The following is a 27,592-nucleotide window of genomic DNA, read 5'->3' on the forward strand; positions in this document are numbered from 1 at the left end:
ATGCCGGTGAAATGAGTCCGGGGTCCAGCACCGAAAGTTACCCAGCATTTGCTCATATTCGGTTGAGGGAAAACGCTTTCAAGAATGTTTGTCCAAACATTTTTGTCCAATACAGCATTTCTCCAATTTTTTATGACCAACACATTTAAGTCCAGTGGAATAAGTCCATAGCAATTTCGTCCAGAAATTTTTTAGTCCACAAAAATTTAGTCCAATACACATATTGTCTAATCGTGATTGATTTTGGATATTCAGATACTAGAAGCACATTTTAAACAGATGACAACAATATCATACCAAATAATGGAGAACTCAAAAATGGACAGGTGTTACTAGGCAAATGCATACATTAATTTTTCTTAAAATTATCGGGTATGGATCCCAAAGTAATTACTTCAAAAAGGAGCAAACCACTGCTTATAAAAGACGACTACTGTTATCAACACTACTCTTATAATAAGGATCGAACCAGGATATAGTGGCGATGTGAGAATCGGTCAACCTGTAATGAAATTACACAGCAACCCGCAGAACCCCGAAGATGGAAATTAAATAAGAAACAGCTGCAATGAATGCATGATCTTTGTTCTTTGAAATAAGTGGAAATAATATCATGTTTTATTTCAGTGATTCTCTGTTCGTAATAAACATAGCTACGAAAATTTCAAGTAAATAAATTTAGACTAAATTAGGTAAGGACAAAATATACATAGGACGAAATTTCACATAATATTAAAATGACATGGACGAAAGATTTGTGGACAAAATTTGTTGCAGGACAAACATATAACTGGACAAACGTAAAATTAGGACCAAATTAAGAATGGACCAAAACGTAATGGACTAACATTCTGCTAACCAGGGAAAACCCCTGTAAAAACCTCAACCAGGTAACTTGTCCCGACCGGGAATCGAACCCGGGCACCTGGTTTCGTGGCCAGACGCGCTAACTGTTACTCCACAGGTATGTTTGGTAATGGCAAGTTTTGTGAATAATCAAATTCTAAAACTATAGTCTAATTTGGAAAGTTTTTACAAGACTCTATGATCTCTTTCTTCATTTTAGTGTAGGATACAAATTTTCTTGTATGAATCTCAAATGGCATTTTACATTCATGTCGTTCATTACTTTTAAGTTTCACAGTAAAAGCTGTGCAGTAATCACATACATCAGTATGAGACTTTTTAAATCCATAGTTGCATTCATTTTTAAATTCAAAATATGTTTGGTTGCTCAATTTCAGTGGTTTACTTGTCTGTTCTCTGTAATTTGTTTGAAAGTGTCGGAACAAAGTTGCAATATTCAGAGATGGATTCTAAAAACACTTCTTACTTCATTTCTCTCTGGAGTAATGTGACTCTTGATGTTTCTTCGCTTACTTCAACACATTTTCGTTGATATTTCTGGGTTTGTTATTATGATGACCTCTTGTTTCTCTGAAATTTTTGCCTTCCCTAACTTTTTCTTGAATAATACGCATTTTTCTTTTTCACTTGTTTGGAATAATGAAAGACAAAATTTTCTACACGCAGTTTTAGTACAGCCATTAACTATTATGCAGTACTTCCATATTTTTTCACGGTTAAGATGAATTCATTTGGTTTGCGTGTAGCTGCATGACATAAGAAATACTCTTAACGACTGGCGTGTTCTTTAAAAAGTTTATCTCGTTGTGTATCATGACATGCAGATAAACAATTGACCGCCATTATCGCTGTATAACAGATATCGAATGCATTATACGTAAAAAGGGCTTATAGAGGTATACTCCCCTTGTACATATAATTCCTCAATTTACTTTTTGTACGTTATAGCCGTTCTCAGTGATCTCGCGGTTATCACGTTAGCAGTTCGATCCTATGGTATCACAATTATTGAAGAAAGAATTATTTAAAGTGAACTAAATAAATGAAGTAAACACAATTTTGTGAACACAATTACGTTTATGTCACCTTAATTATTTTTATGTTCCCTTATTACTTATATGTCACAATATTTTACATGTGAACTTAATTGTTTACAAGTGAATATAATTACTCATAAGGGAACTTAACGTGCAAACTTAATTATTTGCATTTGAACTTAATTATTTGTGTGTGAACTTAATTTATATTTGAACTGTATATTTACACGTAAATAAATAATTATACATTGTCTTAGTTAATTACTTATCAGTTTAATTAATTGCGTATGAATTTAATTTATTATGTATGAACTTAATTTATTACGTATCAACTTATCTAATATGTAAGCTCCTTAATGTCCATGATAACGATTTTATATTTAAGCATTAGGTCTACCATTAATATTTCTACTTGTGCTGTCGTTTCAATATATACTTCACTTCTGGCAGTGTGGAAGAGAAGGATTCATGGCGTTAACTCTACCAGGAAAATAAATAAATAAATAAATAAATAAATAAATGAATGAATGAATGAATGAATGAATGAATAAATAAATAAATAAATAACTACACCTGAATGAATATGGAAATAGAAATAAATATGTAAACAAATAAATAATAAAATAAATAAATAAACAAAAAGAAAAAGAAATATATAAATTAAATATTTCGAAACATGAATATTTGTTCATGAATATCTTTTTAGTTAACGGTTTCTTACAACTTCATTTATATGTATAGGCTATACTCAGGGTAAGTGATGGTAATAACATCATGCAGATTATAACGCCATCTAATATTTTAGAATTAGCTACGTGAAAATCTGTGTTGGCAGCCTTAGTCAGAGAAGTGTGGTGTTTAGGGGAACTTTACTTAAGCATCTGGAACCAACAAGAAAAGGATTTCTGTCTTTATTGTCAGTTTAACAACCTTTAAGCGAGGAAGTGAGCTTCAGTTTATTCTGGAGTGACGTGAATGTAGTATTCTGCATAAAGTAAGTACAGATAATTGAATTTGAAATACAGTGAATGATAAAATGTTGTGAGAAATTGTTTTACATGTGTTCTTAAGTTTAATGGAGTAGTGTCTTTTTAATGTATAATATTACATTATGGTAATTATCTATTTTAAATAGAATTTGCGACTGCAGGTAATAACGCCATCTCGCTGCAAGAATAAACTTTGATTTAGCATATAATAATCGTCTCTAATTTAAGTATAATCGACCGGACTTGGATACCACGAAACCTGCGACATGAGCAGCACAAAGAAAACTGGACTCTGTTCACTATGTGAAGACGATTGTGCACCACTCAATGACAGTGACTTTGATTTAATTTTCTTGAGTTACTATGTGGTAATGAGTATTGAAACTTTTTTGTTGTACCTAATCATTTACTGCTGTTTTTAATTCTATAACATCTTAAATTTGTCACTTATTTTCATTTATCATGAATTATCGTGTTTTTTATTGAGAAATTTTAGAAGCCAATGGTGTTACACATTAACACAGAAATTTTAACAGTATCATATACAGTCTTTATTGCATTTGTACACACATTTCCGACAACTTACGCAACATAAAAGTTGGACTTTACATTCAGTAATATGAGAGATTGACTTCGCGTACATTGACATTAATATCCATATTTGATGGTATTTGTTAAACAATCGTTCATATCAATTTAACATTAAGGAAGATAAAACTTATTTAATTTATCATCACAAAGTTTAGGAGGCACAATAACTTTTAATATGATTGAAAATATCATATACAGTTTTTCATTGTATTTGTTCACACATTATTTTTTCACAACTTATGCAACATATTGCATTTGATAATTTAAAATATTTGATATTGTTATGTACTGCCTGATGATGCCTCAAGAGGGCGAAAACGTTCGTATTTGTAATAAAATCATAACCAATGTTATATAAATATATTTAAAAATAATTATACTATGTGACTTGTTTTTTATATTTTTTGGATTGTTAAGTCATTAAGATTGATAATTATACAAACTTGATAAAAAGTGTATATGTTAATCGACTTATCTGAAAAATCAATATGAATTCTAAAATATGAATTGTAAATTTGTCACTTTTGCTTATAAACATGTTTATTTGTTTACAAAAGTAAGTGGCGTTATTACTTTCACTGTAGGTAATAGTGCCAGTATACTTTTATTTACTTGTATTGTAGTAAAACCTTGTCACGTATTACAACTTCTGAAACGTACGGTACATTCCACAGGAGAGGCTACAAATGATCAATATCTAAAAAAATCAATATTATTATTCGTATTTCTGATCCGTTGTAAGCCATTTTTAATTGAATTTCAATTACCCTACATATGAAAAAAACAATACTTAAAATGAAGTGTATGAAAGAACAGTCATTAAACGGAATAGCCTTTCAGAATTTACTTATTCGCTCACTAATAAGAAATAGGCTTCATTATACATTTAAAATATAAACAAAACTTTAATGTGACAGTAATGACATTTTTATTCCTACGCTTGGTTTTGAAAGAGTTCACCTTAGATGAATTCATTCCGTGACCACATGAAAGTTCTTCCTGGTTAAACAACCGTAGCATATGGTTATAAATTCTACATTAGGTATACTCGGTTTTCTTTGTCATGAAGGTGTAACAATCATAAATATAATTCTAGGTGTAATATCTCTCTTGGTTTTTTTTTCACATACTGTTGTAAATTCCAAAATTACTTGAGCTATAAAACCTGAAGTAAAATAACTTTACTTCTATCCGCTTGCATGTCGGAAGACTTGGAACTTGTTGCTTAAATTACAACGACATGATAATTCAAACTGTTTCTTGCGTGTTCAACCGCACTAAGCTGTAACTATACGTTCAAAATATACTAAAAATCCAATGAATAGTAATTCCAAAGACTCTTGTTTAAGAAACTATTTAGATATTTTTAATTGACTAAAACTTCTTGCTATTACTTTAAGTGAAATTTCAATAAAATTATATCTAGCATAGTGTAATACAATTTACCGAAATCACAGAAGTGTGAAAATAAGTTTTTATATAAAAATAATTTCGTGTATATCATCAAGTTATTTCTCGCACTGCAGTGCCTCAAGAGACCTGTGGACGTCAAGTCTTGGTATTTATACTGCGATTTTGTTCTATGAAATCTTCACAGTAAGATTCCACGGAGATGTCTTATTGGAGTAATCATAAGGTGTAACAGTTTGCATTTTCTTTCTACGAGGGCAAAGATGATGATTGTGAATTGAGGAGAAATCCTGGAATTATGTCGGACAAACGAGAGCACTTCCAGGAGATCTACCAAGTCTCTATTTATCCAATACAAATTCCTCTTCGATTAATAGGTATTTAAATCCATCTCTTCGCATAGAAATCCGATTTTACAAAGCGAATTAAAAAAAATCCTGTGCTGTTAATAATGACTGTACTATATGCAAAGTATGTGAAACGCAATCCACAGAAACTAATACCAGCAGCGTGGGAAGCAATAGTAAAATGTTTAAAGAGAATCGAACAAGTGTGAAACATTACACAGGATTCATCGGTTGAACCGTGTTCTACCATTTGCCAGCGCCGACAATTAACTTGTGTGTCTGCAGGTCATGTTCGTTCATAGAGAGAACTGTTAATTGGAGTAGTAGGGCGAGCGTCAGTTATTTTCACCTGCTGATTTTCAAAGCAAGAAGAGGAAAACCATTCGGTTGCACTAATTGTTTACTGCTTTTTGTCATACCGACCAGTGTCTCTCTCAGGGCAATTTCCAATTTAGCCAATTTTCTATAGATCCGATATCTAGCCAACGAAAAATTCGGATTCTAATTTTGTATAAATTGAAAAGTTTTCTATGGTTGGTTACGTGTTCATGAACGATGCAATGTCGCACTAGTGACTAGACTAAACTAGGAAAACACAAAAGAAGTACACATTCAACTAATTCCGAATTTCACGAAATTATATTTGAAGTTGACAGTGACTCTATACTTTTGTATCAGCATTGGTTCCATTAATTAATTTAATACAGGAAGATGGAATTTATATTTATATATACATATATGCATACAGTATATTTCTACTCATACTCATTTTTAAATAAAAGAGCAGATTCATCCTGAAGTCATAAAACATAGCGCAATAATTTATATCCCCAGTTTTACTTAACTTTTTCTTTTAGATGTTGTTCCACTTTTCACTTTCCACTTTTTTATTGGCTAGTTGCAAGATTATACAAATCTCTTTTTTATATTGCGGAATACATTCCGTTTCCAAGCTCCTCTAAATATTCTACGGACTAATTTATCTGGAGGAGAACAATCAAACATCTGTTTCAACCAACTCGTCTTTGGTATCTTTCTAATGAAAAGTTTCTGCTTCTATTCTTTTCACCACGGCTTCTAATTGCTTAATTCATTATCTTATCATTTCATTGAAAACTTTCTGGGTCTCAGGAATGACAGCTCCTTCATAAAACATCCGCCTCTTCTGCAAAGAATCTTCGTTTTCGTCACACTTTTGAGGATTTTTCACAGCCATGTATTAATCACTATTAATATCACTATACATTGATTTGGGCCAATTGGTTGATCCGTTCATGTCTCAATATTGTCTAATAACTACTATTTTGAAGGCCTTCCTTGTCGTCTTATTCCTGTAGGTCTAGGTTGATAATTTTTCATCATTCTTTGGAGACATTGTAGTAGCATCTGTAGGACATGAACATACCAATTATTTTTGTATTCCTGAATTTTATCTAAACTTGAAGTGACTTTGAATTCATTCGCATTTTTTTTATTTCTATTACAATCTGATCAAGTTTATTGTGTAGTTCTTTTCATAAATTTCGCCTCAGATGCTCAAATTCTCGATCAGCCTTGGCTTTTAGTGTCCAAATTTCGTAGCTATATATTAATTTTGAAAGGACAAAATGTTTTAAATGTTTATTGAAGTAGATTTGAAGATTGTTTGTGCTTGAAATATTATTAATAATTTATTTTATCTTTAAAAATGTTACTACTTTCTAATGTATATTTCATTTCCATGAGATATTGAGAATCCTAGACAATTAAATGAGCTGGTTTGTCCAATAAATTAATCGTTTATTACTATTTTAGTCCTTATTGGATCTTGTCTTTTAGAAGTCATTGCATTTCATTTCTTGATTGAAATTTTCATCCAATATCCTTATATGACTTTATTCAACTTTTATATGATAATTGTAAATTCTTTTCGCTGTTCGATATAACTACCCAGCATCTGAAAATAATATATTTTTTATACCATCATTTCAGTTTACTTTAATACGAGCGATTTATTGTACCCACTTCTCAATTAATTATTTCATTCAAATTCAATATATTGGAATGTGTTGGTAAGAGATAGAAATCTTCACATACTCATTTGTTAATACATTTTATACAATGAACTTCATAGTAAGTAAATCGTTTTCTCATAAATTTCTCGAATTTATATGGTCCCGTTCATCATAGGCAGTGCTCCTTTTGCTTGGTTACCCACGTCTTTATCAGAAGTGTTATACATACGTAATATTGCGACCATGTATTAAAGTGCTCTACAGTTGTGTTTAGATAGCTTGGCCGAAATTATGCGCGAACGTTTGAGCAGGAGTAATATGGAATGTCAGTTCCTCAGCTTATTCAGTGGGGCAGGAGAGGGAATGAAGATAACTACATCCATACTAACGTGAGTTATATTTCTGTTGGAAAACATTAGTCACAGTTCTTCCACTCACTGCTATCCAAACACTCGTACTTAACACAATGCAGTTTGTCCTTTTCAGTCTTCCACTCACAATAAACTAAACTACGATGTCCTTATTGAATCCATTACGATACTAATGTTTTGCAAGTTAGTATACTACGCGTTTCCACAAAGAAAACAAGTGAACTCCACAGGAGCTGCACAGCGACTAACTCATACACCCTTTTTCCCCTTTAAGTATCAAATGGACTTGCCTGTTTACTGTGCAAAATGTTACGACCGGCCAAGCTATTTAAACACAACAGCACTTACTGCATATTTCCGACTTCTGGTAGGCTCTCTCTAAATTATCACTTCCCCTTCATTCACCAGTTGCAAATGACAAAGACGAACTAAAACCTACCTGTTGACCTGGTACGGATATGTGGATGATACGTTCGTAATTTGGTCTCCCACTGTGTAGATAACGTTACCGTATATTTCCTTGGATTTCTAGTGTACAAAGTAATATTCAGTTTACTGTGATATTACAGGCTAGCTTTTTTGATATTAACATTTACAGACACGCGAATGGAAGGTTAGACCGTAAAGTCTACAAGAAAAGAAACCGAATCACATCAACATCCTTCAAATAAATACTCAATTCTATTAAATTTAATTCACAGAGCCCGATCTATGTGTGACCAAGAAAGACTTCTAACAGAGACATTAAACGAGCTCTCAATCCATATCCTTACAACAACATCAATACTGAAAACCAAACCTTGTGGCCTTTCACCCATAGTTGTCAATTCTACAATTCGGATCAATAGATTTCTGGCAAAACGCAACATAAACCACTACATAAAATATCAAATTCGTTATGTTCTATGGAGAATTAGCTTTCTTTCAGGGCGATTGAAATTAAAATAAGAAAATATATACATACAGGACTTTAGGGTCAAAATTACACGTATGATAGAGGACTCTAAACTGAACATTTTGACATCAGGAACCAGTGGTTGAAAAACGATATTTAGAACGCTACGAGATTTTGAAAGTGTATGCGAGGGATGTTTCTGCTTTAATTTTCATAAACAAACAACTGCCTGGCACTTCCATAGTGATACGTGTTATTGCTTACAAAAACAACTATCGCAATGTCCATATTTTATATGTTGTACAATATTATAGTATTGTCAAATTTAAATTTTCTTATCAATTTTTTCTATTGTTCTATTAAAATTATAGCTTATAGCCTATAACCTGTTACATCCTAGAGGATACTTTGCCAATTTAAGGGTTAAGAGAGTAGAGCAAAATGTCATGCATTGTTCTGGATATATCAAGGCTGTGATCACTACTTTGAACAGTTGCTATGAGATATAAGTTGTTTATCTGTGTAATAAATTAAAGCAGCTTGCAAACATTTTCTTCAAACTTATTACTTGTTCAAGATCTTATAGCTCCTGAACTATGTATTTTCGATCGCTGGTTCCTTATGCCATAATGCTCAGTTTACAGTCCTCTACCATCTGTATAATTTTGATCCTAAAGATTGGAGACATCCTGTATATACATTGCGAGTGTGAAAATGAGTATAATGATCAAATTAGTGTTAAGAAACACTCAAGACACTTCAAGCATCAAATCAACTTTCATGAGGTTTTCTATATTGAGCAAGAAGTCCGAAATCAATAACCAAATAAGCTATTGATATTGGAGTACGCTCTGCAATTATGGACAAGGAGAATGATTTCCCTTTAAGCAAGTCAGGGATACATTTTCTCCGTCATATTTAAGACAGGTCACGTAAGGACATAATTAATGTTTTTCAACCATACTTCAACACATACTATTCCTAGACCTAAAAACAGTACTTTTAATATTAATAATTTGTTTCTTCCGTCGTGTCAGAAAATTCTTTGACACTTGAAAGGGTCTGCTGTTTAAATGGCAGTCTCCCAAACAAGTCTCTACCATGCATTGCGGTTACACTGTTCTGTGTCCACCCATTCGGGTCCTCACCATATGCTATGTGCTTCAGGTTTCTGCGGCCACCCATCCGGGTCTTGACCATAAACCTACGGCACTATGAGCCGTACCTGGTGCTTCACATTTCTGCGGCCACTCATCCGGTTCTTGACCTTATACCTATATTCTATGACTGTTCCTGAGGCGGATCATCGCAAAAACACACTGACTTAGCCAATAGAGACTCTTCTAACAGCCCCGATTCCCCTTCTCATAATATATATTCATCTGCAGGACAGCTCTTGGTAACCGATCCAACAGATGTGTTTCCTCGTTTCCCTTTTCATGCTTTACTTCATGATGAAGCCTACACGTAGCTCCGAAACGTTAGATATTACAATTTGTAGGACATGGTGGAAACACACAGAAATAACGCACATGTCCACATTTCTGCTTGAGTCCTTTAATTGTATTCAAATGTATTCAAATTTTTGGTCAATTTTTACTGGTGTCTGCAATGATTCACATACGTTTATATGGATAAGTGACTCACTTATGTACTCTAAAGTATATTATATAAGATCCTTCCATCGTTGATTAATTGCACTTAATCTTACACCTCCTCTGATACTTTAAAAGCTAAGTCAATCTCTTGTCCTTTGCACTTCTTCTCCGTTATCTGACAGATTATGAAAATGTCCATACAGAAGTTATCCATTCTAAATCCAGCTTCTTGTAACAAGATTTGTGTGTGAATCAGCGCCTCGAGTGTGCATTTTATTTTTTGCTCGAGCGTCGGCTGATCCATGTAATTATAGTTATTCCGGATGTAGTTAATAAAATATTTCCATTTGCTTTTTATGGATGGTCCAAATGAAAAATGTTTTTCAAGGTTCAGTTATGTCGAGCAATCACCTTTTAACATTTGATTGAAGAATTTACTTATTACTCTAAATCAATCTCGTTCATTATTTTTCCCAAATTCCATGAGTTTCCCTCCAGGTCCTGCTGCCCTACAATTTTTCGACATTCTAAGAACATTTATTATCACTTCTTCCATGATTGGTTGAATAATATATTAATTCGATTCCCTGCTTGAAAATCAAACGATTATAATTATAAAATTCTATGTCGTTTCAATAAGCATATAAAATGAGTACTGTATTGTTGTAATGTTATCATGTTAAAGTATGTTGGTTTTACAAATAATTGAGGTACTAGACATTTTTTTATTGTTCTCCATGCTATACTTTATCCTGTTGCATGTTTAATTATATAAAGTACTTGGAAAAAAATATTTTTTTTTCATTATTATTATCATTATCATTATCATTATCATTATCATTATCATTATCATTATCATTATCATTATCATTATTATCATTATTATCATTATTATCATTATTATTATTATTATTATTATTATTATGTATTCCACACAAATTTCAGGAACGAATCTGAGAGAACATGTAATATCCATTTTAAAATATAAAAGTCAAGTTAAAAAATTTACACTCAATCCTTTAATATATGTAAATTCTTAGGAAATCACAAAGTTAATTAAGTTTCTTTCAGTTTATTCAACATTTAGGTCGTTCAATTCTTGTTTAATTATCTGTAGGCCCTAATATATGAGGGGGTCAGAACCTAAGGTGAGCCGAGCTCGACGCGTCAGTCATCCACCTAGTACGACACTTCGCCCGACAGAATGCACTCAGACAGCATATCATAGATAGCGTTACTATTTCCTTTCATTTTTATACCTAAATTTTCCTATTGGCCGGTTGGTTGCGTTAAACAAAAGAGAGAGGGAAGGCGAGGTTACTTGGCTACGCTCAGATATATTTGAGTTTACTCAGGATCCAGGGCGCGTACCGACAACTTTACTCAGGAGCCAGGGCTCGTACGGACAACTACACTCAGGAAGCAGGGCTCGAATAGTAAACTACACTTTGCAACTTAAGTTCGTCGTGTTAGATTGTTCGAGAATTGTGCATCATTATATTTCACTTAGAAATCTACGGATTATATGAAACCTTGTTTGGAATATATCTTGGGATTGAGTGCTGCAATAAGTTTGTATCAGATTTATTATTGGAGTAGTTAAATTAGGCTTGTGATGTTATTTTCATATTTGGTTGTATGTGTTTGCGTTATAGTGGTGGATCGTTTATGGAAATCACTCGCTGATGATACGTCTTGGGTTAAGTGATTGGGATTACGTGAAGAGATATAATTTTGATGTGTGAGGTTGAATCGAAATTCCAAGACAGTTTTGGTGATATTGCGGTGATTACGATCTCTTTGCTTACATCGTAATAGGCGGTGTAATGAACTAGAATAGTATGGCTTTCGTAATTATTCTAATACTTGCTACTCCATATTGGTTATCATTAGTCTCCACACGCTGGTATTCAGGAATCCGAGTGTATTGAGTTTCTCTTGCTATTCAAACGAGTATTCGTATTTGAAACTATCGTCGCTTACATATTATCTACCGTATCTCTCTCTCTCTTTTGGGCATTATTTGATTGTAAGGTACAGAGATTATTATCAGTCCTATGTGCAGAGTTTATGTGAGACATATGTTTAATTAGTTATCTGTATATTGATCAGATGTGTATATATATATTGAGAGAATGTTCCAACGGGTAAGCGCTTAATAGGTCAGCAACCTGTTATTGGGAATTGGTTAATCAGATTGTATCATGACTTGTAGGTACATTGGCCCAGTTTAGTTAAAGTCTCGACGATTCAGTGATTGGTTTATTGGCTATTGAGATTAACTTGCAATATCTTTCCGTTCACTTAACTTCATATTTACATGTTACTTTCATTCTATCATTCATGTAATTGTTATCCATTATTTGTTAATTATATTGCTACAAAAATTCGCACTATTTATTTGTAAGTCTTCCACTACGCATATCCCAATCATCCGATACACCATTCCATCTGGCGAATAACAACCCGGTAGAAGAGATGATCGTCCCCCTCCTCCTCAAAGGGGTACAAGTGACATTTCTAAGAACATGAGTTAAGTGCATCCAGGGCAAGCTAAAACGTTTAAAATTTTAGTGGAAATGGGATACATCTTTTAACCACACCACACACTAAAATTGAAATAAAAATTTCACTGAATTTATGAAATCTTAAGTACTTTCAACCACATATTCTCACAAATAACGTAAGTGCACTTGTACCTCTTTGCTTCTGACGCCTTCATATATAAATCTTTATGTTATATATAAAATATGTGCACATATAAGTAAATAAAGAAGCAAAAGCTCTGGGCCAATATGTGAGTAAATAGAAAAGACAAGCAAGTACTATTTATATTTTAAAAATCTTTCTGGCTTATAACATCATTCATTACTACAGAAATTGTCCATATGTTATTGTTAATGTTCATACATCCAAATGCCTTATACAATTCTTGTCACTAGTTTATGAAATAGAATTAATAAATCAATTACATTTTTTTGTCCAGTGGCAAAACTCTTAACTTGTCACTATTCGCCCCGAATCTATGAGAAGTTCATAGATGTCGCTAGTGCCGAAATGCGTAAACCATCGTAGACCACTTTCGTCAGATACTTTCCAAAGAGCAGCACAGGCGGTGAATATACTTTGCACTCGTAATGAATGATTTTGGGATGTCACACAGGAACCGGAGTACCTGCAGAAAATCTCTATGAATAATAATAATAATAATAATAATAATAATAATAATAATAATAATAATAATAATAATAATAATAATAATAATATAACATAAATAAATTTAGCCTGCTAGATCCCGTAAGGGCAAGGGCCTCCTGACTGACAGGGTTTGGCTCAGTAGACTTCACTCATTACGTGAGCTGGTCCTAAGGAGTGATATCAGCGAACTTGGCTACACTACTTCGTTTCTATGTACACAAACACTACATGCACTTGTAAGATTCGCACCACACTACACACTGAGGACGGAGGCTTCTAGATTTCTCCATAGCTGTCTGTCTCTTGTACTACTCGTCCAATGTGCTCCTGCCTTCTTCTTGAAGAAATCGGCCCATCTAGTCGTCTGGCGTCCCACTCTTCTTCTGCCGATCCTGGGATCCCATAATATCAGTCTGTGCGTCCATCGTCTGTGGTCCATCCTTACCACGTGCCCTCCCCATTTTCACTTCAGGCTTTCGGCGGTGTTTAGGACGTCTTTCATGCCGGTACGGTTGCGTAGCCCCTCGTTCCTTACTTTGTTCCTCAGAGACCAGGTTTGACATCCATACAGTAGGACTGGTAATATACATTTTTCCAGGGTCTCAACCTTTAAGCTTAGCTTCTGGAATTTGTAAGTATGAACTTTAGAGACTAGAACTTCTTCCATGCCATGCTGATTCGTCTCTTTATTTCTTTCTCTGAATTGCTGGAGGACAGGTTGTGGCCCAGGTAGGTATAATCTTCCACATATTCTAGTGGCTGGCCATTTAAGTGGATCCGGTCTTCAGACGCGTTAGTCATTAGTTTCGTCTTTTGTGGGTTCATGGATAAGCCTGCCTCTTTGCTGATCCTGTCCAATTATTCAAGCATCTGTTTCAGATCTGCTGCTGATTTCGCTACCAATATAATATCGTCTGCGTACCGGAGGTGGGTCATTCTCAGTCCATCTATGGTGATACCGTATTTACTTTCCCAATTCAGCTTCCTTCAATAGCTCAGACGCTAAGACTTCTGCATGTTGTGTAGAAGAGAGAGAGTTCGATTCTTAGCCTACATCAACGATGATAATAATAATACTTACATACAAATGGCTTTTAAGGAACCCGCACGTTCACTGCCGCCCTCACATAAGCCCGCCATCGGTTCCTATCCTATGCAAGATTAATCCAGTCTTTATCATTATATCCCACCTCCCTCAAATCCATTTTAATATTATCCTCCCGCCTGCGTCTCGGCCTCCCCAAAGGTCTTTTTTCCTCCGGCCTCCCAACTAACACTCTATATGCATTTCTAGATTCGCCCATACGTGCTACATGCTGCCCATCTCAAACGTCTGGATTTAATGTTTCTAATTATATCAGGTGAAAAATACAATGTTTGCAGTTCTGCGTTGTGTAACTTTCTCCATTCTCCTGTAACTTCATCCCTCTTAGCTTCAAATATTTTCCTAAAAACTTTATTCTCAAACAATTTTAATCTCTGTTCCTCTCTCAAAGTGAGAGTCCAAGTCTCACAACCATACAGAACAACCGGTAATATAACTGTTTTACCAATTCTAACTTTCAGATTTTTTGACAGCGGACTAGATGACAACCGAATAACAACACGCATTTTTCATATTTATTTTACGTTTAATTTCCTCACGAGTGTCATTTATATTTGTTAATGTTGCTCCAAGATATCTGAATTTTTCCACCTCTTCGAAGGATACATCTCCAATTTTTATGTTTCCATTTCTTACAATATTCTGGTCACGAGACATAATCATATATTTTGTCTTTTTGGGATTTACTTCCAGACCTATCTCTTTACTTGCTTCAAGTAAAATTTCCGTGTTTTCCCCTAATTGTTTGCGGATTTTCTCCTAACATATTCACATACAACAATAATAATAATAATAATAATAATAATAATAATAATAATAATAATAATAATAATAATAATTAGCTTGTGTTCAGGATTCCAATTTTGATGCTACCGTGTTCGAAGTAAGTCAAGGAGGAATACAGGGACGCATCCCGTTCCTCGATATGTTCATTATTTCCGGGATTAGAGACTGAAATATTTTAGGTAGCAGAAAAATAAGTCTATATTATTATTGTTATTATTATTATTATTGTCAATGTATCTGTACACAATTTAATGATGCGCAAAGAACACTGGAAGAAAGAATTCACATTTTTCTTGATGTTCTTATTTGGAGGTGATGTGGTCCAGTCAGCACCTGACTTCAAACATCTTTTACTTCCGGAAAACACATGGCACTCACTTTATTGATAGTCTGGGTGGACTCTGAAGCCATTCTGTAAGGTATGGCTGTTATGAGTGAAAATAATTTACAACGAGATTTATTCCGCCTCTGGCTGAACACCTTGCCCCAGTAACTAAGACTTAGTGTAGGACAAACCCTAGTAATGCCGCACTTCGATTATTGTGACGTTCTGTTAAGTGACCTAAGCTCTGAACTGTCAGTCAAGTTACAGCGAGTTCAGAATATGTGCGTTAGATAGGGACGTATGCAACATCCGATGATATGATCACATATCACCGTTCTTCGCAAGTCTTTCGGGGCTCCGACTCAAAGAACGTAGAACTTTACACTCTTTGTCTTTACTCTTTCGAATTCTGCACACCTCAACACCAAATTACCTTTCGTCTTGTTTCTCTTATCTATACTCTAATCACGATGTAAATACCAGATCACTTATCAGTGGCACGTTAAGTATACCTCTCCATAAAATAGACGTGGGCATTTAAAGAGATGCGCCGTACTACTCTGATTGCTGCAACACGCATCACCTGTTAACATAATACTCAGCGGTGGATCGCGTGAAGTATTGAAACACGAAACGTTAAGTAATTAAGCAGGACAAGAAGATACAGTTTTCTGCAAATGTTATTTTTATGAATAATGACAATGAAAGAAAACAAATTTTCCAAAACAAGTACTAACTATTTTACAAAAAGCTGAAACATGCCTGTATTTCTAATATTTAAACAATTACTGTAAAAACCTTATAAAATGACATAAAAAGTACAATTCTGCAACAGTTAAAATGTAATGGCATAATTTGAACCTATTTATTTTGAAAGGGCATCAGTCACTGATTTGCATCATTTGAAAATAAAATTAAGGAACTAAGAAAAAATAGATTCTTAACAAAATATCAAGCACATTACTAAGAAACAGAAAAATAACAATTATGCTATTTTTTAAATTTCTTACTGAAGTTCTTTGTTGTTTTTGTCAATTTACGTCAATTGACTCATGCCCTTAAAAGAAAGGTTTCATTTATTCTTCTTCATCACGTCAATCAGCAAATGTTTCAAAATTTGGAGTTATGTCAGACATTGCAATTGTGAGCTGATGGAATAAATTTTCGTCTTGATCTTGATTTGGATTTTACAATGGCCAACTGAGAAAATAACTGTTCACAAATAAAGGTTGAGCCAAACATAGAAGCAATTTTCATAACAAAACTCCGAAGATGTGAATATTTTACTTTGCAAAGTTGTTTATATATATCTAAACCACCCATATTTGTGCACTTGCACTTGGTAAACGTGTCATTTTTCAGTCGAAGAATTTCTAACTGAAGGTCTAGTCTTATACATTGATCATTAACGGAGAATGCATTAAAAATAATAGAAATTCATTCTCTAATTTATTAAAATCACTGAATCTTTTGTCTGTGTATTCATTTATTACATTTTCAAATATTTGATAGAAGTGGCTAATGTTAACATCGGGTGATAGATTAAGCGATTTTAAAGAGGGAAAATGATAAAATTCTCTCTGAATTAACTGCATCAGAAATAGACGCAGTTGTGACACAAACAGCTTTAATTCATCGTACATATGTACGATATTTTTATCTTTTGCTTCAAGAGAAATGTTGAAATAGGCAAGAGTGCAGGTTATGTCGCACAGGAAAGCCAAATCAATGACCCATCTCTCGTCTGTCAATTCATTTATCGTTTCACCCCGAAAAGGAAACGCATTATGATTATAACGTCGCTTTACAAGCAAAATACATTAAGTCAGAAATATTACTTCTGAGAAAAAGGAATATGTATTTTACATACTGCATATGTATAAAGTTAGAATTGGAAAATAAAATACAATTAAAAAGAAATAACTTACTCAAATTAATAATATTTTGAGGATTCAGTTTTGTCGGAATAAAAGCGCCTTTTTCTCAGACGTAATATTTTTACTTAATGTGTTTTGTTTGTAAATCGACGATATTATTACGTTACTACTACTTACTATCCACCACCACCACTACCAGTATTATTATTCCTATTATTATAAAAAATAAAAAAATATATTCTATTAAAACGAGTCTTTTCATAATGTTGCTGAACGTGCTAGTAAAATTTTGTGGCATAATAAGAGCCTAACGCTTTCCCCTTCTTCACAACAAAATGTGGAAATAATATTTTTCGACTTTTTTTACTTCAGGAGCTTCCTCAGACAGCGACTTTTTTTTTAGTGAAATCCACCGCTGTACCTCAACCGGTCGGACAGGTTCACCGCGTAAACAGCTAGGGGTGTGGAGGGAGGGAGATCACGTCATTACGTTCGACTCCGTTCGACATGTACTACTGATGCCGACGTCTGCCATAGAACATCTCGTTATTCATCATCTTTTACAATATCCACCTCGCGACAATGGAATTCCTTGTCACAAAGTATTAGGGGCTGCAAGAAAATAAATATTTTTTAGAAATAGCTGAAAGGATAATCTTCTTAGCAATTCACTCTCATTATACTGACTTAAACGGTAACTATGTGGTAACTCCTTTCTTTAGACATGCATTCTGACAGCGCTGTATTTTCAAAACTGTCTCATAATAATGTATTTTTATTATCTAACATTATTTGTAATATATTAACATTCTATGTATTTTAGTTTAATTCTGCTACAGTGTTTGTATTTCATTGTTTAATTAGTAGTTCATAGTATTTTACGGTTTAATTCATTAGTAACTCTTTTATACACGTAAGTTTTATCTAAATCAAATTGTTTTATACTTTGTAGCTTATAAGTTCATACATCTGTATGTATACCTTTAGCTGGTTGAGAGGAAGAGAATCCCTTACGACCTTAACTCTGCCAGCTAAAATAAATTATTATTATTATTATTATTATTATTATTATTATTATTATTATTATTATTATTATTATTATTATTATTATTTACCAATGTAGTATTTCTAATAACACAGATAATTATAATAAATATAAAAACTTTAATTCATCATCCAAAATTAATATTTTCACTTAAAATGGTAAGGTTTTATTGACATTGCATTCTATTAAAAATCATAAATTTATGACATTTTTACACAGACCTGAATGAAACGATCGGGTGTGTAATTTATTCATTTGGATATGTTATAGAATTAATATTCATATGACTAACAAAAGTGATCTAATCTGTATAGCTTACATACTGTATTTAGTTAAGGAAATGCGAAATGCATGACAGAGCAACAGACACATTATTTTATTCGTCTTGCGTTGTATATATGAGAAATGTAAGCTGAAAGCTATCGATTGAAGGCGGTACACATTTTGACGGTGGCGAGTGACAACGGTTTCTTATGAAGTGCAGTTGAAGAAATTTAGTAAGCCCTAGATTCTGACTTATAGATGGTGTAGAGCTCTCTTTTCACAGCGCCGGCTTATTTGAAAGCAGTCCAGAAGCTGAACAGAGGATTTGAGACTGCAATATTACTTACCACTGAGCCTGCCCGACGAGCAATCGAATATTGCCGGCCACAGATTTCGCCTCTTCAACAAACCGTTCATTGCGCTAAACGCCAGAAAAAGGGGAAGTTACTCAATACGACTTCTCGAAATATTTTAATGTAATAGCCACCAATAATAATTTCAAATTAAGGGAAAAAAAAAAAAAACAAAAAAAACGTTTCTAGTTTTGAAGAGTAAAATCAGGGCGAATTGGTTTATTTTCGCAATCATCATGACGATCGCGTAATTTTATTGGTAGAACAAGTGACAAGGAGATCTCTGGTTCAATTCTTTCTTTCAATTCTTTCGTTGCTAAATTCCATATGAGTTATATGGATAAGAATCTAAACTCCACCTGTTTTGTTTTCAAGAATCGCGTTCGGGAGGATAATAAAGATCAAACGCTTTCAAAATATTACTGAATTTATTAGAAATGTTGATTGAAACCACTTTATTCCTTGATTAACTAGCAAAATATAACAAAATATGCGTTTGTGTCTAATACCTACCCACTTCATTTGCGTGATTATGGTTCCGCATACAGCGGATAGATGGTAGATTGTGACCCATTTTCATGTTGCACACCAATTCGGCGGGCCACGTTATATAACAAAATATGGGATATTTGAAATCTCTCTTTAGCAGCATAATTGTCTATGCGGATGACGTGAATATGGTACGAGAAAATCCACAAACGATTAGGGAAAACGCGGAAATTTTCTTAAAGCAAGTAAAGAGATAGGTTTGGAAGTAAATCACGAAAAGACAAATTATATGATTATGTCTCGTGACCAGAGTATTGTATGAAATGGAAATATAAAAATTGAAAATTTATCCTTCGAAAAGGTGGAAAAATTCAAATATCTTAGAGCAACAGTAACAAATATAAATGACACTCGGGAGGATAATAAATGTAGAATAAATATGGGAAATGCATGTTATTATTCGGTTGAGAAACTTTTGTCATCTAGTCTGCTGTCAAAAAATCTGAAAGTTAGAATTTATAAAACACTTATATTACCGGTTGTTCTGTATGGTTGTGAAACGTAGATTCTCTCATTGAGAAAGGAACAGAGATTAAGGATGTTTGAGAATAAGATTCTTAGGAAAATATCTGGGGCTAAGACCTTTGGGGAGGCCAAGACGTAGATGAGGAATAATATAAAAATGGATTTGAGAGAGGTGGAATATCGTGATAAAGACTGGATCAATCTTGCAGAGAATAGGAATTCGTTGGCGGGCTTATGTGAGGGCGATAGTGAACTTCCGGGTTCCTTAAAAGCCGTAGGCGAGTAAGTGAGTAAGTAAGTAAATAAGTAAGTAAGCAGCATGAGTAAAGTATATCGACATAGTATGGTTTTCTTCTTCAATACTTCTACATTTTTGTATGATGTGGGAATTATTATCGGCCATTAAAGACTTCAATTAATGCCATCCATCTCAGAAAAAATTATTACTAAAATAAGTTAGGAGGACTACGATCGAGTCACTTCTTTGCACACATCTGGTGAGGCCTCATTCCTTTTCTACAAAAAAAAAAAATGGAACTATTCTCAATTCAAATAATCTCTTAAGTACTTTACATCCTGAAAACCATTTTATTTCTCCATTGGGAAAGCAGATGCTGGTGCTCTGACAAATTTTTTTTTATAGAATTGTAATCATTCTCATATTCCCAGCAAAGATATTTAAAAAAATAGAACTTATTTTTGCCGAGTTAGGGCTTTTTTCAGCTTTTACGATAATTCTTCTTGCTGCCAAAGTTCCCTATGAATAACACAATGTGTCAGTATCATGTCGTCCCCAGTGTCTTGTTTTACTGTTGTTACTACACTGCAATGCCGCTCAGTAATGCAGGCGGATTATCACCGTTCTGCATTTCAAAACTTATTTTCTGTTGTTTTCAATCTGATAGCCGATTCTAAACGGATTTTTTGTGCTGAATTCGAAAATAATCTCCATTTTGCCCCATCACGTCAGGTTTTCAGACAATTCATGAATAACCAGAAATGAAATTATAGCTTTGTGAAACGTCATAAAAATTATTTTCAACAAGAATTCTGTGAGAAAAGCTAGGCCAAAATTTGTTGTTTGCACTAATTAATCATTAATTAATATTAATTAATAATTACAAACACTTTCATAATCTTACCTCAATATTGCACTTCAAATTTTCTCCTCTTTGACCTCCTCGCATGTTGTTCAGAGCAGTCCCATTTTAACATCCAGCAATATTCCGCAGTGTTTCCATTATGAAGCAAAACACCTTTAAGACTTTTCTGAGAAGAATCTATGAAGAACCTCCACTCTTTGGAATTATAGTTTATCTTATAAAATTTTAAGACGGTAAGGAAATCTTAGCAATACACTAAATTTTCTTCTTCAGAAAAAAAAGGCACAGGTTCCTTCTCATGATGCCTGTACCATGAAAAATATGTACCTTCAGCCAATACTTTCTTTTCTTTTAACCTAGAACCTAATAGTTTTGCTGATTCTTTAGGCAAATTTAAATCCGTCACCAAATCATTAAGCTCATTTTGATTAAAACATCTATCATCGCCAGTACTGTCTGGTTCATAAGTATGATCTACTGGAGATTCAGTTTCAGTGCTACTGGATGCAGATGGCAATGTATCTGATTCAGGGTGTACCGGAACGGGAATATCGGTACCTTGAGGTATGGGCCGAATGGCAGAGGGAATGTTAGGATATAGAATATCTTTCTTGTTTTTAGCAGTATATCCAACTACCTTAACTACACAAAAATAACAATCGTCTCCATGATTTGTAGGTTCCCTCCAAATCATAGGGATACCAAAGGACAATCACTTCCTTTTTCCATTTTTCCAACTCCTCAACTCTTCAACACAACTACGACACACTTTATGGGGGCACCAGGATTTGTCCTGGCCTCCTAACTTAATGCCAAAATATTGAAAGTAAGTATTCTTTACAAAAGCTGTTATATTCTGTCTCTGTTTTACCAACGTTTGTGACCCACATATATAGCAAAACAAATTTGAATCATTTACACAACCACGTTTCGACATTTCTATGAAACAACACTATTAAGTTGTACTCTCGCATAAAAATGAGAACTCACACACTTCACTTTTACACGACAACCAACAACACAAAACTGAAGCTCTAATTTTAAAACAACTTTTAAAAGGGGTAGGTTTATTATCTCAGTAAGGAAATCTGTAGCCTCATAAGCTGGATTGCACTTCCATAAATAAATATATATAAATACGGGGACCCTCTGTCATTTCTCTAATTCATTGTTAGTTTTAATAGCAATCTCTAAGAGTAAATATTTCCTTCATAATTTTTTATGGCCTGAGACACTAAACATTTCAACTTCCTGTTTATAGATAACGTTGGTTGCAGACAGATAAAAATCTCCAAGAATAAACAACGGATGTCTTAACCTCAGTTCATTTTAAGGCGGAGGATACAATTTTGTACATCCCTCATGGGCGGATATAGTTAGTAAATTTTAATAAATATCAAATACAAACATAATCAAATATATTATGTAACATTTTCAGTAATACATTTTAAATTATTAGCTATCGTGCCTTTTTAACAAATGAAAAGCACGCTGTAATATTACTATATTAGGAAAAATATTGAAAACACAACATTTTTAATTGTAAAAAATTCTGACGTGGTACGCGAAAACGGATTTCATTTTTGCAATCAGTGTGAAATTGTGGTTCAGAAACGCTAATTTATTTCAAAACAACAAAATCCATGCAGAACGGTGTTATCATTGGAAAGAACTGTGCAGTTTCTGCAGTGCAATCCACGCTTTTTAAAATTCTACTTGTAGTTTGAGTTGCATATTCAGAAACACACAAGATATCCTGTTTCATGTTGCCAGCACATTATCGGTATATTTTAGGTTTACGTAGAAACTTATTAGGCTATACTTTTTTTTAGTCATCAGTGATTTCATCCCCATTATGCTTACTTACCATCGAAACACCATTAGTGCTGACAAATGACAACAGCAAGGAGTGAACTGAATGTATTGCTGAATTGCGAAAGGGCAGCACTATTACTGAGCACTGCGTACTGGAATGACTTTTGCACTTACCCTCATCTCCAATCCACACCATCTGACTACACTAAGGTTCGCTGCGTACCCAACACAGGTTTCAAGCAGGCAACCCCACTCGTCCCTCGGCCAGCTCTTCGTGTGTCGTCAGCCAGTGTTCGGGGAATGCTATAGAATGATGATGGAATGGAGAAATGTTGACGTAATGATGTTAATTATGCTTAGAGTGTATATCAGTTGTGCGCAAAAGAATTGAAAATTATTCAACTCCGTAGGAATGTACTGAAAATACACACATCAGTTGCGCGCGAACGCTATAAATTTGTAATCACACCATTTGCTCGCGAACCGTCTCACGCTTGTGTAGCTGGGGTTGGCAATAGTTAAGCTGCCCTTCATTTTTCACTTGTTTCAACGCTCATCACTCTTCGTATGTAGTTCGAGCAATCGAATTTCTCGATCCTGGAGTGTCGAAAGTGCTTTTGGTGAAGATATGGTTGGCTTCCAACCGGCCAATCAAAATCTGACAAACAATGTCGACTATTGAAATAATTAATTAATTATTTAGTAACAAACTTTGTAGATCATGATTCATTATTTCCTTCCGATATTTGGACTTCAAATAAAATTGAATCAGTCATTGCAGAAAGAATGTGTCACAAAAAGTAATAATAATAATAATAATAATAATAATAATAATAATAATAATAATAATAATAATAATGGGATGAAGTTACAGGAGAATGGACAAAGTTACGCAACGCAGGACTGCACGCATTGCATTCTTCACCTGACATAATTAGGAACATTAAATCCAGACTTTGAGATGGGCAGGGCATGTAGCATGTATGGACGAATCCAAATCCATATACAGTATTAGTTGGGAGACCGGAGGGAAGAATGTAACTGTTCATAGGAAGCTGTGGAAAATGCAGCTTCCATCTAAAAAAAACTACAGTTATTTCCTATTATTATATTCCTTTTTACGAAAATCTGCATTAAAAGTAGTATGAATCGTAATACATAATTATGCAGGCATCGTTTATGTGTAATAAATAGGTTTCTGGAAAGGACACTAATCCTATTACAAGGGAACACTATCCACTAAAAGTAGTGGCTAACTCGATTAGGCTTACTCTGTGGAACTGACAATGTTCGCAAAGAAATGTAGAACTAATTCTATAGCCTATAGGTGCTGAGTGCGGCATACTGTACGTCGCTGTTTTTTTTATATCGGAAACCACTGTTGCATGGCTCAGTAAGAGGAGAAGATTACTTTATAATTTGTTTTATTTTGCGTCAGTTTAGTTATTATTAAAAACTGCCTCTTTTCAATGAGATTGTGGCGGGGGAAAGGTTCGTGAGGATTTGATTAAGACGTAGCTTTTTGTGGTGAATGTTAACCTGCTAGTTTCTCTAGTTTAGTGGTTCAAAGTGAGTTTAGAGAGTTAGTTAAGAAGCAGTCATGTTCTTATGTAAACAAGAGTCTTCTTAGGAATTCACAAGAAATTGAAGTTATAGGGGAACAAGACAAAGACTTGCGTGAAAAGTCTGAGTGTAAATAGTAGAATTAAAGTTCATAAGAAGCAGTCATGTTCTTATGTAAACAAGAGTCTTCTTAGGAATTCACAAGAAATTGAAGTTATAGGGGAACAAGACAAAGACTTGCGTGAAAAGTCTGAGTGTAAATAGTAGAATTAAAGTTCATAAGAAGCAGTCATGTTCTTATGTAAACAAGAGTCTTCTTAGGAATTCACAAGAAATTGAAGTTATAGGGGAACAAGACAAAGACTTGCGTGAAAAGTCTGAGTGTAAATAGTAGAATTAAAGTTCATAAGAAGCAGTCATGTTCTTATGTAAACAAGAGTCTTCTTAGGAATTCACAAGAAATTGAAGTTATAGGGGAACAAGACAAAGACTTGCGTGAAAAGTCTGAGTGTAAATAGTAGAATTAAAGTTCAACATAAATCATAAAATTGCTCTTGCATTTATGACTTCTGGATTGTGACAGCCCGAATGATTTTTCAGTTTATAAGAATATTAATACGAGTAAATTTTCCGGAAAAAATTTATACAGTAGTAACTAGCCGAACTCAACATTTTTGTGACTGACAACAATAAAGAGAGTCAGCAATTAAGCCTTACGGAAAATATATTTCAGCATCAAACATCTAATACATAACTTATAACTGTCGATATTTCAAGACGTTTCAGGGAAAAAAGTAAAACATCTGTATGATGAAGGATTTATGACTACAGAATGGATATTTAGAACATGCACAAAACTGAATTATTAATGTCCCTATGTCGACCTATTCGGAAAAATCAATATCTTTTAGAATATTATTGCTTCGAAAAAATTTGTTATATTATGTTATCGGCTGTTCATTTCTTCTAAGGAACGAGTAATTTATATTGCCTTAGAAGTATATATTTTATTATGCCAATGATGAACACACTTTTAATCTGTATGTTGTTCGTTGTATAAAACTTAGATAAGAGTATACTCCAAGCTTTACTTCAAGTTCTCGAAAAATTACGACTTTCATCAAGATTATTTGAAAGAAAATGTAATAGCAATTTCCTGCGATGTAGCCTCTAAAATTTTGGGAAAAATGTTTGAATCACGTGTCCTGAAAACACTGCCTGTAACTATTCTCACAAGACACTGTTAAAATCATAGTCTGAAACTTGTAATTCAATGAAAGAAGTTCTTGGAATAAATAATTTCAAAATTTTTGTCGACAACTTATGTTCAATGTATCATCACTAGAAGGAAAAGCATGTAAATTTGAAACAACTTGTTTATTCCCTACAGACAAATACTGAAAAAATGTCAGATTTTATCAAGGAAGAGTACTGTTGGAGCCATTTTTTAAAGTTTCGCACTGTTGGTAGTCATTAATAGTGAAAACCTCATCAAATATAGTGCTAAAAGAGAAAAATTGTACTATGAAAATGAATAACTCAGAAGCTTTCATTTTGAATTTTAATGTCCTGTGAGAGGAAGAGTACTGTTGGGGCCATTTTTAAAAGTTTCGTACTGTTGGTAGTCATTAATAGTGAAAACCTCACCAAATATAGTGCTAGAAGAGAAAAATGGTACTTTGAAAATGAATAACTCAGAAGCTTTCATTTTGAATTTTAATGTCCTGTGAGAGGAAGAGTACTGTTGGGGCCATTTTTAAAAGTTTCGCACTGTTGGTAGTCATTAATAGTGAAAAAATGGTACTTTGAAAATGAATAACTCAGAAGCTTTCATTTTGAATTTTAATGTCCTGTGAGATGTTCTAGAGGAATTCAGAGACCTATCCAAAATCTTACAAATATGGAAAATATTAATTGAAGAGTACGACAAAGCTGTAAATATGACTATTTTTGAATAAATGTTCAACCATCCCAGTTCCCACTTACAGTAAACTCATAACAGTGAAGCAATATCAACATAATAGAATAAGGAAATCATACACTTTTGTCTTGAAGAAAGTCAAATCTTCCATGGTTATCCACGTTTCAAACTGGTTCACGGAGAAAGGGACGTACTCATCCCTGTTATTTTCATTTCGACCATCGAATGTATAGGATATTCAGTAGTGTAGACGACATTTTGACTTCAATATTATCTTAAATGCAAAATAATACTATAGCATCTCTGGTTTTTATATTTTCTGTAAAACGTCACTGCTTCAAATACATCCCTAGAAGTATGGATTGTGAAAGTACGACAAATGACAGACGAAATAACGTTTCCAAAGAGAAGAATAAAACATGAGATTACGTACGATCATTTATGGGCCTTATTATGAGTATAACAATTAGGAATTCCTGTAGGTCCACATCGAGTGTTTTAATAATATTTTTGTGAAAAAAGTGCATTTCCTTTCATGTAATCACTTCCCGAGTCCTAACTACACAAATTATATTCTTATCCGATCCGATTCGTCAAATTTTTCATCTCGACCAAAATTTGGTTCGTATTGAAAACTGCTTTGAAATCGTATGTCCATCTAGCCTATATACTCATAATGATATGCTGAAATGTTCTACTGAACTTAGATCTCGATAACAAGGACTACAATGTATAGATTGCAGCACTAGTTTTCGATGTGTCTTCAGTCCGTGTTTTTGTTTGAGTGGAAAAATATTGCACTTCAGATATCCATTTAATTGCATCAATACCGGTCTATAGTTGCTTTACTACATAGCCTAATTTCTACGGCATCCTGCCAAAGAACTTACCAATAAAACTGCAACTTCACATTACAGATTTATAAATATCGAATAATTTTTCCTATCCTTGTTTACATAACAAGGTACTTTCTTCGAGTCTTTCTCATGTCAAGTATTGTAATAATCTTGACACAATTATTTTCAAACATAAATTAGGTTCCATTAAACTATTTTAAACGTGGAAATTACGACGAAGTGAAGAGAAGCGAATAGAAGAATTTGAAATGTGGATTTAGAGAAGAA

This window comes from Periplaneta americana, chromosome 5 (genome assembly GCF_040183065.1).
Source record: "Periplaneta americana isolate PAMFEO1 chromosome 5, P.americana_PAMFEO1_priV1, whole genome shotgun sequence".
NCBI classification, from domain to species: domain Eukaryota; kingdom Metazoa; phylum Arthropoda; class Insecta; order Blattodea; family Blattidae; genus Periplaneta; species Periplaneta americana.